This window comes from Oncorhynchus masou, unplaced genomic scaffold (assembly GCF_036934945.1).
Source record: "Oncorhynchus masou masou isolate Uvic2021 unplaced genomic scaffold, UVic_Omas_1.1 unplaced_scaffold_708, whole genome shotgun sequence".
NCBI lineage: Eukaryota > Metazoa > Chordata > Actinopteri > Salmoniformes > Salmonidae > Oncorhynchus > Oncorhynchus masou.
In genome coordinates, this window is record NW_027013544.1 from 1 (window position 1) to 11,244 (window position 11,244).

General features: G+C 42.3%; 1 pseudogene; it reads right to left on the reverse strand.

Annotated features, from left to right (window-relative positions):
• Window positions 1-40: 40 nt before the first annotated feature.
• On the reverse strand, window positions 41-2,096 carry LOC135537074 (protein NLRC3-like; annotated as a pseudogene).
• Between the last annotated feature and the right edge of the window lie 9,148 nt (window positions 2,097-11,244).

Genomic DNA, 11,244 nt, shown 5'->3' on the forward strand with positions numbered 1-11,244 from the left:
TTCGACTTCAACTGTAAATATGCTACACAAATAGTGATACTTACAATGCTCTGGTGCAAGACAGCAAAGCAGGAGTCAGTCTGTGAAAAGCTTCCTCAGACGTTTTGTTATTCCTGAAGTCAAACTCTTCAGGCTTTTCTGACATAATGAACATATATGCCAGGAGAGAACACTGAAATGGAGTTGGCTGTTTGTGGAAGGCGAGACTTGGTTGTTGTCATTCTGTAGAATGGTGCGGTCCTTCAGCTGAAGCAGACAGTGGATCAAGTTGATGCATCTCTCTGAGAGAGGTCCTTCCTTTTCAACATCTTGATATATCCGATTAACTTTTTGTTGCATTCTGAACCACTGGTTGTTTTTCCCAGAATGTCTTGAAGGATTGCCCGGCTGGAGTCGAGAGAGATCCGAAAAGGAAGCGTGTGAAAAGGTCCAGGTGTCCATTTTTACTATCTAATGCACTGTCCAGAGCACCTTTGAGAAAATCTAACAAAGTGTCCCCTTTCCTCTTTTTGATTAAGGCTTTCACTGAGTCAATCCTACCATTTACAAATTCATGAAATGCATACAGCGCAGCAAAGAACTCCTGAACACTTAAGTGTACAAAACAATACACTTTCCTTGGATACAGTCCATGCTCTAATTCAACAAGTTCTGTACACAGGCCAGGGCATGTAGCAGCTTCCATGACACTAATGCCACAGTTTGTCAAGTCCTGTTCTGTAAAGAGCACGTTTTGACTTTCCAGGTTCAGATACGCTAGCTTTCCCATTTCAAAATGATGTCATTGTTTGACATCAAAGAAAGTTGTTTCCCTGTGTTGGTCCATGCTTCTCGAAACTGATACTTGTTTGGATCTTAATGTAATGCATGTACATTTCAGAGAGGGTTGTAGGCAAAGATCGAGGCTTTGGCCCACTCTTGCTGTCTTTACTGTCTATATCCTGAAGCACAGTTACTGCCATCCAGCAGAACACAGTACATGGCACATGATGTAGAGGCTCAGGGTTGCTTTTATGTCTGAGATGATGCGGCTGGCCATCTCTGATCTCTGATGTGTTTCCGAAGTACTCGTCCTTTGAGCATCATTGAACCCTCTGATCTCTGTAACTCGATGACAATACTCTCTGGGGATCTGATTGGCTGCTACTGGACGGGAGGTTATCCAGAGGAGAGCCCCAGGAGAAGACAGCCAGTGATGAGGTTTGTAAGCAAAACGTCCAGTGAAGCAGACTCAGACACATCCGATATCAGCCTGTTTTCAATTTCATCAAACTCTAGTGGCAGTTGGCTCTCATCCAGGCCATCAAGGATGAACAAAACCTTATGTTCATCATACATCTTCCTAACGTTTATGTCTTTAAGTTCAGGGTAGAAGAGCTGAAGAAGTTCATGCAGACTATACGGGCCTTTTGTCAAATTCAGCTTCCGGAAAGATAGGAGGAATAGAAAATCTAGATCTTGATTTTCTTTTCCATTTGCCCAGTCCAAGTTGAGCTTCTGAGCTGCCACAGTTTTCCCAATGCCAGCGATTCCCTTTGTCATCACACATCTGATAGTTTTGTCTTCGGCAGGCTTGAAGAGATCTTGGCATTTTATGACAGACGCCTCCGAGTAGTCTTTGAGGTGTGCCGTCTCGGCCTGCCACACCTCGTGTTCCTTATTGATGCTGGTAGAATCACAGGTGACAATGTACAACTCTGTGTAGACCTTGTTAAGGACTGATGTGCTTTTGGTTCCAATACCCTCTAGTATGGTTTCAGACTTAATCTTCTGGTGTTTTTGATCTCGTCTCTAATGTGAAGGATGTCTTCAAAAAGAGCAAAATAAATAAATATGAAAGTGTTATTTTGGGTGGAATTAGTTTGTTTTTCTGCTCTGGGATAACAACGGAATTTGACTTACTCTGTTTCTCCTTGCTCTGGTCATACACTGGCACCTACAGGAATTAGCAAAACAGACATTTAGATTTCAAATACCCTTTCAAATACAGTGTTTCAATAACATAGAGTTAATGCTGGCAACAGTCCATAATCTTATAGACAAGCTTCTAAAGATGGTCTATCAGAAATCCCTTTCGTTACCTGCTGGTCAATCATCTCCCCTCCAGGCGCACATGGCCTAGAGATAAAATACATGTCATAAACATCACAATAAACTAGGATAGAAGAGCAACTTACAAAGATGTATACAATTTATAAAACAGTGATCCACCCATGTTTTGCCCCAAAAGTCCTGACACCTTCTCTCACCATAAATATTTGTGATAAAATGTAAGTCCTTTCCAACTGAACACCTTGTTAGCATTGGTGCATTAACGTTGCTTCCATTAGTTGCGGTGCTTGAACACCGAGCGCCACTTGGCATCGCATCGAGTGGTCCTCCAGCATGGTTGGCCTTAGAGGTATCACATCCATCACATTGGGGGTGTAGGGAAAGAAACAATAACATATTAGCCTCGTCACCCCATACCATAGAGATGTACTAGACAGCTCATCTTCCATCTTCAGAAATGGCCACTTCGGTGACAACAAGGCCAGAGCCATTGTGGGTTCACTTTACTTCTATGAGTGTAGTGACACTTCATAAATAAACTGAAACGGATCATTCCACCTACTGTGCTAGAGTGTAGCTGCATACTGTGCTGCAGTGTGTTTAGTCTAAACAGGTACAGAGACAAGGTTGGTGATTTACTGCCACCTACAGTTACAGAATGTTCACGCAGCAGTATAATTAATTGGTTGACCCCTCCTGCTGACCTGAATGGAATTCTGTGATCCCTCCTGCTGACCTGAATGGAATTCTGTGATCCCTCCTGCTGACCTGGAATTCTGGATCCCTCCTGCTGACCTGAATGGAATTCTGTGATCCCTCCTGCTGACCTGAATGGAATTCTGTGATCCCTCCTGCTGACCTGAATGACCCTCCTGCTGACCTGAATGGAATTCTGTGAACCCTCCTGCTGACCTGAATGGAATTCTGTGATCCCTCCTGCTGACCTGAATGGAATTCCCTCCTGCTGACCTGAATGGAATTCTGTGATCCCTCCTTGACCTGAATGGAATCTGTGATCCCTCCTAACACATACCAAGCCCCACCCAGTTGACTACTCAAAATGGTGAAAGCATCAATGGCAGTGCCAATGAAAGAAAATCACTATGTCCCAAACACATCTTTAAGAACATTCAGAATCCCTGTATCTGGAAAGAACACAAACAAAAGTCCAATTACCTGTTGGTCATCCATTGAGATTGTCCGGTTCTCTTTGTTCTCAAAGCCTATGGAGGAAAGACGTATCTCTTTGGTGAATCATTTAACATTGATTAGAGAGAGATTAAGGGCCTTTTTTGGACCAAAATTAAGCCTACCCATGGACTGAAAAGCATTAAACTGAGATTGTTTTATGAATTCTCCATTGAAAACACTGTTTTAAGTAGGCTCAATCCAAATCCAGGAAACCAGCCCATAAGATCGCTGCCTGCACCTGCCCGCCCATCCAACATCACTACTCTGGACGGTTCTGTCTTAGAATATGTAGACAACTATAAATACCTAGGTGTCTGGTTAGACTGTAAACTCTCCTTCCAGACTCACATCAAACATCTCCAATCCAAAGTTAAATAGGAAGCCAATTCTAGATTTCGCAACAAAGCATCCTTCACTCATGCTGCCAAACATACCCTTGTAAAACTGACCATCCTACCGATCCTCGACGACTTCATTTACAAAATAGCCTCCAATACCCTACTCAATAAATTGGATGCAGTCTATCACAGTGCCATCCGTTATCACCAAAGCCCCATATACTACCCACCACTGCGACCTGTACGCTCTCGTTGGCTGGCCCTTGCTTCATACTCGTCGCCAAACCCACTGGCTCCAGGTCATCTACAAGACCCTGCTAGGTAAAGTCCCCCCTTATCTCAGCTTGCTGGTCACCATAGCAGCACCCACCAGTAGCACGCACTCCAGCAGGTATATCTCTCTGGTCACCCATAAAACCAATTCTTACTTTGGCCGCCTCTCCTTCCAGTTCTCTGCTGCCAATGACTGGAACGAACTACAAAAATCTCTGAAACTGGAAACACTTATCTCCCTCACTAGCTTTAAGCACCAGCTGTCAGAGCAGCTCACAGATTACTGCACCTGTACATAGCCCATCTATAATTTAGCCCAAACCACTACCTCTCCCCCTACTGTATTTATTTATTTAGCTCCCCCATTATTTCTCTCTACTTTGCACATTCTTCCACTGCAAATCTACCATTCCAGTGTTTTTTTTAAACTTGCTATATTGTATTTACTTCGGCACCATGGCCTTTTTTGCCTTTACCCCCCTTATCTCACCTCATTTGCTCACATTGTATATAGACTCATGTTTCTACTGTATTATTGACTGTATGTTTGTTTTACTCCATGTGTAACTGTGTTGTTGTATGTGTCGAACTGCTTTGCTTTATCTTGGCCAGGTCGCAATTGTAAATGAGAACTTGTTCTCAACTTGCCTACCTGGTTAAATAAATAAAAAATAAATTTAAAATAAATAAAAATAAATTTAAAAAGATACAGAAAACATTGCATTTAGGTCATAAAATACATGGTTGTTTTACAATATAGGTCATAAAATTCACTGTTGTAATACAATTCCCACACCAATATTTTATTCTGAGGGGAGTTTACCGGATATGTGGTACGCTAAACAATTATGCTTACAACTTTATTAGAAGAAAATAAAATGCTACTGGGTAAATACTATAATCAAGACTAAGACCAAAATCCCTCCTTTACTCCTGTGTGAACTCATACATTTCAGTTATTGAGTATTAATGCCTATACTCACGTTGTTGACTTCGTCTCCGTTTACTCCGATATTTACTGTCTTTTAGAAGTGAGGACACAATGTGACGGGCCTTTTCTCCATATTTATTCACCAGTACTGACACAATGTCTTTCACTTCCATCATCTTAACACTCTTATCATCCATCTTCCTGCACAGGTTGTCATGTCTTATTATGTCTGTTCCTGTCCTTTCTCTTCACTCTGTCTCTCTCTGCTGGTCTTATTAGGTTACCTTCTCTGTCTCTCCTTCTTCAGCTGTTCTACATCTCCCCTAACTAGCTCATTCATCCTTTCCCACCTGTTCTCTCTATCTCCTCTGATTAGGTCTCTATTTCTCTCTCTGTTCCTGCTACTTTCAGTGTCAGATTCTTGTTTGTGTTTTTCATGCCAGAAGCAAGCTAGCGTCTCGTTTGCTTCCACCTTGTCCTATCCTGTCGGAGTCGGCCTGGCAGGTGCATCCTGCACTATACAACGTCGGAAGAGGATTTATGCCATTCCTGTTTTTTCATTAAAGAACTCTGTTTTCTGTTAAAACCGCTTTTGGGTCTTCACTCAAGTACATAACACAGGTGGTGTCGAAATCGGTTGAACTTCTTCAACATGTTCAGTTTGGCCCTGACCTCTGCTTTCACCCGTTTGTAAATATCCTTTCCTGCTGACATCTGAAGACAAACACAATAAATACTAATCATTTAGAGTGCAAAGCACAGTCTGGTTCACAGGACCTTTCAATCCCCCATGAACATAAACATATTACTGTCAGTGGTAGACTACAGTAAAGCCCGACAACTATTAAAGCACTCCTCCACAATGAGAGTATTAGTTTGGTCGGTGATGACGGTATTAGTTTGGTCGTGATCATAACCCAGACTGATGTCCACAATAGCCAGTCCAGTAGCTGCTGGATGCTAAAGTGAGCTTCAAATTGGTCAATAGCGCCACGATATCGCAAAGTATTTGCATAGAGTTCATCTTTCCCCAACTTTGGTCCCACACTGTTCACGTCGCCCAACGGTCTCCCCCCCGCTTCACTTCCCTCCATTGAAAATGAATGGGGCGACGAAACAGCGTAAAGCGTATACATATTCAGAGTCTACAGACTGAGACCACCATCAGAAGGGGATGCAATGCCAGAACACGCACCTCAACAAAATTCCCAACAAACTCTGCATACAAGTCCTTTATTCTATTGAAATGGGTTGACAGTTGGAGAAATGGTTTGAGAATCCTAAAAAGACGACCTATGAAAGCCAACGGTCTGATATTCTAGAACACTGCTGTGCATATGGTACATGTTTAAAAGGCTCTGCATGGTCAAGCCGACCTCTGCATTGGCAGTGCAGCATCCATACTCCTTGCTCTTCCCGGAGCAGCAGAGCTGTTGTTTTTTATTTATTTTTATTTATTTCACCTTTATTTAACCAGGTAGGCTAGTTGAGAACAAGTTCTCATTTGCAACTGCGACCTGGCCAAGATAAAGCATAGCAGTGTGAACAGACAACAGAGTTACAGATGGAGTAAACAATTAACAAGTCAATAACACAGTAGGAAAAAAGGGGAGTCTATATACATTGTGTGCAAAAGGCATGAGGAGGTAGGCGAATAATTACAATTTTGCAGATTAGCACTGGAGTGATAGATGATCAGATGATCAGGTACAGATAGAGATACTGGTGTGCAAAAGAGCAGAGAAGTAAATAAATAAAAACAGTGTGGGGATGAGGTAGGTGAAAATTGGTGGGCTATTTACCAATAGACTACGTACAGCTGCAGCGATCGGTTAGCTGCTCAGATAGCACATGTTTGAAGTTGGTGAGGGAGATAAAAGTCTCCAACTTCAGCGATTTTTGCAATTCGTTCCAGTCACAGGCAGCAGAGTACTGGAACGAAAGGCGGCCAAATGAGGTGTTGGCTTTAGGGATGATCAGTGAGATACACCTGCTGGAGCGCGTGCTACGGATGGGTGTTGCCATCGTGACCAGTGAACTGAGATAAGGCGGAGCTTTACCTAGCATGGACTTGTAGATGACCTGGAGCCAGTGGGTCTGGCGACGAATATGTAGCGAGGGCCAGCCGACTAGAGCATACAAGTCGCAGTGGTGGGTGGTATAAGGTGCTTTAGTGACAAAACGGATGGCACTGTGATAAACTGCATCCAGTTTGCTGAGTAGAGTGTTGGAGGCAATTTTGTAGATGACATCGCCGAAGTCGAGGATCGGTAGGATAGTCAGTTTTACTAGGGTAAGTTTGGCGGCGTGAGTGGAGGCTTTGTTGCGGAATAGAAAGCCGACTCTTGATTTGATTTTCGATTGGAGATGTTTGATATGAGTCTGGAAGGAGAGTTTACAGTCTAGCCAGACACCTAGGTACTTATAGGTGTCCACATATTCAAGGTCGGAACCATCCAGGGTGGTGATGCTCGTCGGGCATGCGGGTGCAGGCAGCGATCGGTTGAAAAGCGTGCATTAGGTTTTACTAGCGTTTAAGAGCAGTTTGAGGCCACGGAAGGAGTGTTGTATGGCATTGAAGCTCGTTTGGAGGTTAGATAGCACAGTGTCCAAGGACGGGCCGGAAGTATATAGAATGGTGTCGTCTCTGCGTAGAGGTGGATCAGGGAATCACCCGCAGCAAGAGCAACATCATTGATATATACAGAGAAAAGAGTCGGCCCGATAATTGAACCCTGTGGCACCCCCATAGAGACTGCCAGAGGACCGGACAGCATGCCCTCCGATTTGACACACTGAACTCTGTCTGCAAAGTAATTGGTGAACCAGGCAAGGCAGTCATCCGAAAAACCGAGGCTACTGAGTCTGCCGATAAGAATATGGTGATTGACAGAGTCGAAAGCCTTGGCAAGGTCGATGAAGACGGCTGCACAGTACTGTCTTTTATCGATGGCGGTTATGATATCGTTTAGTACCTTGAGTGTGGCTGAGGTGCACCCGTGACCGGCTCGGAAACCAGATTGCACAGCGGAGAAGGTACGGTGGGATTCGAGATGGTCAGTGACCTATTTGTTGACTTGGCTTTCAAAGACCTTAGATAGGCAGGGCAGGATGGATATAGGTCTGTAACAGTTTGGGTCCAGGGTGTCTCCCCCTCTTGCGGCAGCTTTCCAATCCTTGGGGATCGCAGACGATATGAAAGAGAGGTTGAACAGGCTGGGAATAGGGGTTGCGACAATGGCGGTGGATAGTTTCAGAAATAGAGGGTCCAGATTGTCAAGCCCAGCTGATTTGTACGGGTCCAGGTTTTGCAGCTCTTTCAGAACATCTGCTATCTGGATTTGGGTAAAGGAGAACCTGGAAGGGCTTGGGCAAGAAGCTGTGGTCATTGTGAATGAAGTTGTGAGGGAAGTGCGTTTGTGTTTATACAGGATCTCCCGCCCCCACCTACTGTCAACCAATCATGTCAATGCTGAGCTATTCGGAGCCCTCTGCATTGTTACAACATTTGGGAGGCACACAGCAATGCGGTACAGAGCACAATTTGGCCTCTACAATTGTGTCATCCTCCATAAGGAGCCTCCGATCCCATTTTCAGATCAATCTGATGTCTGCATTGGACTTGCAGCATTTACAGTGATATGGCCTCTGCAGAAGTCAGGGCATACATACTTCTTGTGCTTCGCCTTGCAGAGCTGTTGTGAAGGAAGTTGTCAAGGAAGTGAGTTTGTGTTTATAGAGGTCCTCACGCCCCTCACCTGGCATCAACCAATAATGTCATTGTGGAGCTATACATTGTTACAACATTTGAGTGGCGCCTGCACAGTGATACTATGCTCAAATTGGCCCCTGCGTGCCCCCGGAAGCTACAAAATTGCATCACACCATCGAATCACATTAAAGATAAAGCATAAATTGGATTACTCATGCCATTTATCTGGATAGGCAGAGACATATGAATTAATTCTGTGATTTAATGGAATGTAAACATTTTAATGTAATTACAGCAACTACTTAAAACGTAATTTAGTGTAATTTCATATCAGTTGTTCATTGAAGAGCCACTTTTATTATTTCCCCCTCCTACCAGAAATGAGCGTGTCGACGGAAGTGAAGATTTGAGAGCCTGGGCTTTTGAAATGGCGGCAAACTCTGATCGGTTGTTGAATCTCAATGTCTTGGAGAGCACTGGAGAATGTAGCCTGCAGCCGCCTCATATTCTGAACCAAATCAACTATGCTTTCAGGACTACCCTAATGGACAGTTCAAGCGAGTCTCAGAAGCCCTGTACACGTTTTAATGTCGACTAATGGAACTAAAGGATTCACTTCAATGAAGAGTTGTTCAATTTGCCCCCCTCTCCCACTTCAGTGTTCACTGCGACATTTCACTTGACCGTTTCGTAGGCGATAGCAACAATAATCCATTGATAAATCAAGTATTAACTCGAATCCAAACTTAATCCTCACACTAGCGCACATAAAATACCACAAACAAGACTACATAAACAAATAGTATAGTATTATTGTAGCTTGTAGGCTACTAACATTAGTGCACCATTCGCGTCAAATGCAAGGATAGTGGTAGCCTAAATTAACGACAAAAAGTAATTTTGTCATACATAAAAGGGAAAGCAACATACCTTCAGATTTGATGATTTCTTAAATCGTTTGTCTCTGCTGCTGTTTCACTCAACGAAAAAATGTCCATTCACATGATTGTCTGTCTGCGTTGTTTTCTCTTGAACTATCTCGACTAAATACCAAATCAATTGGCTTAAAGTAATGAAAACGTACTGTGGCTACATAATTCTACGGAAAAGGACATGCGTTTTATGGTTTCTTTCTGCAGAAACCAAAGGTAACGTGTCACCTTCGGTATCGATATAACTGTCTCTTCGTTGTGGGTGGAGTGTGAAAGTAAGTCCCTCATTCTCAGAAATGTGCATTTAATAAGTAATACATTTGTTCCCCGAACACCAGCTCTGTCAGAAGGATTTTTCCAAAAGTTTCCAAACTTATTGTGGGAAGCTTGTGGAAGGCTACACGAAACGTTTGACCCAAATTAAACAATTTAAAGGCAATGCTACCAATTACTAATTGAGTGTATGTAAACTTCTGACCCACTGGGAATGTGATGAAATAAATAAATGCTGAAATAAACCACTCTACTATTATTCTGACACTCACATTCTTAAAATGAAGTGATCCTAACTGACCTAAGACAGGGCATTTTTACGAGGATTAAATGTCAGTAATTGTGAAAAACGAAGTTTAAATGTATTTGGCTATGGTATATGTAAACTTCCAACTTCAACTGTGTATATAAGACTAGGTCTTGACCAAATAGGCCTATCTTTTATATGCTACCCCTACCTTGTCACAACACAACTGATTGTCTCGAATGCATTAAGAAGGAAAGAAATTCCACAAATTAAGAAGGCACACCTGTTAATTGAAATGCATCCCAGGCAACTACCTCATGAAGCTGGTTAAGAGAATATCAAGAGTGTGCAAAGCTTTCATCAAGGAAAAGGGTGGCTACTTTGAAGAATCTACTATATACAATTAGTTGAACACTTTTTTTGGTTACTACATGATTCCATATGTGTTATTTCATAGTTTTGATGTCTTCACTATTATTCTACAATGTAGAAAATAGTCAAAATAAAGAAAAACCCTTGAATGAGTAGGTGTGTCCAAACCTTTGACTGGTCCTGTAGATATATATATATATATATATCCACCAATGCAATCAGTACTAGGCTACATCACAAGAAACATGCACAGTTAAACAAAATGGAAAAATTAAATACATCTACATTTTTAATCAACCTAAAACAATTACTCAGATTACACAAAAATACATGATTTAACCCCATTTATTAGCTGTGCCCCAATTACACACAAGCTTTAATTACATTCTCCCCTTCAATTTCAGTTCTCAACAGTCACTTAAACAGGTACAATGGCCAGGGATTTCAAGATTATTATTTTATTTGTCTTAAGTCAGTTTTACAGAATGTTTTTCAATGTTCATTCAAAATCAAAGTCAAAAGTCAAAATGAAGGTTCAAATAAATCAATAATTGTTAAAAGTTCAAACAAGTCAAAAAATAAACCTGAAATAAAATCAACACATTAACCCACCTTAACAAACCATCAAAACCAAAGAGACTGTCATTAATTAAGCATTAAGGGCCGAGGGGGTTTGGTATACAGCCAATATGACATGGCTAAGGGCTGTTCTTATGCACCACGCAACAGGGAGTGTCTGGATACACCCCTTAGCCGTGGTATATTGGCCATGTACCACACACCCTCAAGGTATCTTATTGCTATTATAAACTGGTTACCAACGTAATTAGAAGAGTTAAAAGTCATCTTTTTTCATACCCGTGGTTTATAGTCTGACAGACTACGGCTTTCAGCCAATCAACATTCAGGGCTTGAATCACCCA